This window comes from Trichosurus vulpecula, chromosome 4 (genome assembly GCF_011100635.1).
Source record: "Trichosurus vulpecula isolate mTriVul1 chromosome 4, mTriVul1.pri, whole genome shotgun sequence".
Taxonomy (NCBI): Eukaryota; Metazoa; Chordata; class Mammalia; order Diprotodontia; family Phalangeridae; genus Trichosurus; species Trichosurus vulpecula.
Window position 1 is genome coordinate 225,131,811 of NC_050576.1, and position 2,809 is coordinate 225,134,619.

The window sequence follows — 2,809 nt, forward strand, 5'->3', positions numbered from 1 at the left end:
CAGTGGCATGGATGGCAGCAGGCTTTGGGGGGTCAGTCCCAGGCACTGAAACTGCTCCAGCTGTGGGGGCCTTAGAGCTGTGTAGGGGGTAGGGCCATGCAGAGCCCTGAGGAGAGAGGAGGTGTGTGAAGCAATCTAGTAGTTGTATTTGAATGGTTTCTTTCTAGCTGCTTGATGTATTTTCTTTTTGACGTGGGAGATCCAGATTTTGGTCATAACATTACTGAGTATTTTCATTTCGAGTTTTCTTCTAGGAGACAATAAGTGAATTCTTTCGATTTCTGTCTTATACTCTGAATCTAGGATATCAGGCAGTTTTCCTTGATAATTTCTTGAAACATGATGTCTAGGCTCTTTTTTTGATCATGGCTTTCAGATAGTCCAATAATTCTTAAATTACCTCTCTTCAACCTATTTTCTGGGTCAGTGGTTTTCCAATGAGATTTTTCACCTTTTCTTGTATTTTCCCATCCTTTTGACTTTGTTGTACTGTTTCTTGAAGTCTCAGGGAGTCATTAACTTCCATTTGCCCAATCCTAATTTTTAAGAACTTATTTTCTTCAGTGAGATTTTGTGCATCTCTTGGCATTTGGTCAATTATTTTTTTAAGATGTTACTTTCTTGAATATTTTTTTCAGGTTTTAAAACTTTTTATTTTCATATTAAAAAAATTGTGCATCCCAATAACTAAAATAATTTGAACAAAAAAAATGGCACTCTGATTAACTGCATTTTACAGCTTGCCAGGATCTTGGTATAGCTTTGTATTTCACTGTTAACTAGATTTACTGTAGTCCCACCTGGTTCTTCTTTTCACCAACATGCAAGCTCTTTTTTAAAAAAATTTCTTTAATGCCACCAGGACCCAAACTAACCAGGACAGGCAGATGGAAAGAGATAGCTGGCTTGGCCTTCATTCAATTCAATGTCAGTAGTTCTTTATTCTTTTGATGTTGAAAGGGGGTGGGGGCAGCACAGTCATTTAAATTTTTTCCAACCTCTTTGGTTACAAAGTTAAACAGCTAAAAGAAGTAAAATTAAGAAGGCAATGCTTGTGGAATGTACAGTGCATATTTGCAGGACAGATTTCATTATGATTCACCTGCTTCCTTCTCCCATTCAGTTGTTTATTTTGAAGGCAGTGGGTTTTCCTCTTGTGTTTCTGTCTTCTTCAATTTAGACTTATCAGATTTCTAAATCTCAGCTGTATCTGGTTTGTCAGACATTTTTGCAGATTGAGCAGTGGCAGGGCATACCAGTAAGTCAGATCTCCAAGGTGGCAGCTCTGAACCCTTTCTTGAATATTTTTGCACCTATTTTACCTGTTGATTATTTTTCATAATATTATTGCATCAATCTCATTTCTTTTCTCAATTTTCCTTTACCTCTTTTATTTGATTTTTAAGCTCTTCCAGGAATTCTTGTTGGGCTTGTGTCCAATTCACATTTTTCTTTGAGGCTTTTCTTGTAGCTGTTTTGACAGAGTTGTCTTTTTCTGAGTTTGTGTTTTGATGTTCTCCGTCACCATAGTAGCTTTTTTATAGTCAGATTCTTTTTCGTTGTTGTTGTTTGCTCATTTTCTCCTACTATTTCTTGACTATTAACTTTATGTTAAAGTTGGGAGGGCAGTGTCCCAAGCTTCAGGTTTTTTGGTACTGCTGTTTTCAGAACTAGTTCTGAGGGTCAGTAGAGTTTTGGTGCTTCCAAGGTGGTATGATCTAAGAGGAGGTGTGGTCACTGTTCTCTTGGCCTGTGCTCTTGTCTTTACCTGGGAAGGGACTTTGTTCCCTTGCAGCCATAAGTATTAGCACTCTCCTTGGCCCTAGAACTATGATTTACAACTGCATATCACAATACAATAGGATCCTGTACCCAATGACAACAAAGGGCCTCCTGTAATTTCTTTCTTACCAGTTTTCTGACCCCTTTACTGTCTCTGGGCTGAGACATCCTCAATCTGCTGCTGCCTCTGTCACAGTGGCCTCCAAGGCCTGTGGCTAGAATTGTACTCTGTTCTTGGGTGCTCTAGGCCAGTCCCCGCGCCAGTGTCACAGTCCTTTTCTGCTGACTTCCTAACTTGTCTTGGGCTGGAAAAATATCTCATCCTGATCTTTTTTGGCTCTGCCACTCCAATATTTGATTTGAGGCATTATGTTAAAGTTGTTTGAAGGAGAATGTTGGGAGAGTTCAGCTGAGTTGCTGCCTCTTCTCCACCTTCAGCTCTCCTTTTTTATATAGAAAAGGTCCCATCTTAGAGATATGTTAGTGTTGTTTCATTTTTCCAATTTGCAGTAATTCTAAATCAGTGATTGGCTACATGAGATGGCTGGTATTAGAACACTTAGCTTTCTTATCTCTGATCAGAATTTGGAAATCGGTTATATAAATCTCAGAATTAGGTGATATATAAACTACTCCATCTGGGCTGATGTTACTGTAGACATGATACACATGACATTCCTCTCTTTTGCTTCTCTCACTCGCTCAAACTGACTTTAAGCTGTCAGATTGGATTTTTTTTTATTGTTTGTTCATTTTCAAGCCTGTTTCTTGACTTTGAACTTTATGTTAAAGTTGGACTCTGCTTACTTCTGGAGGAGCCAGGGGAGGGCACTGTCTCAAGCTTCAGGCTTTTTCATCCTGCTATTTTCACAGCTAGTTCTGTGGGTCTGCAAGGTTTCGGTTCTTCCTAGGTGATACGATCCTAAGAGAGGTGTGGTCACTGCTCTCCTGGTCAATGCTCCCTTGAGAGCACAAGGGTTCCTCTCTCCCTTGGAACTGTGACTCAGAACTACATATAGGCAGTGGA

The 2,809-nt window shown here is 39.5% G+C and overlaps 1 pseudogene; it reads right to left on the bottom strand.

Moving 5' to 3' along the window:
• Positions 1 to 1,091: 1,091 nt before the first annotated feature.
• Positions 1,092 to 1,226, bottom strand: LOC118848864 (annotated as a pseudogene).
• Between the last annotated feature and the right edge of the window lie 1,583 nt (positions 1,227 to 2,809).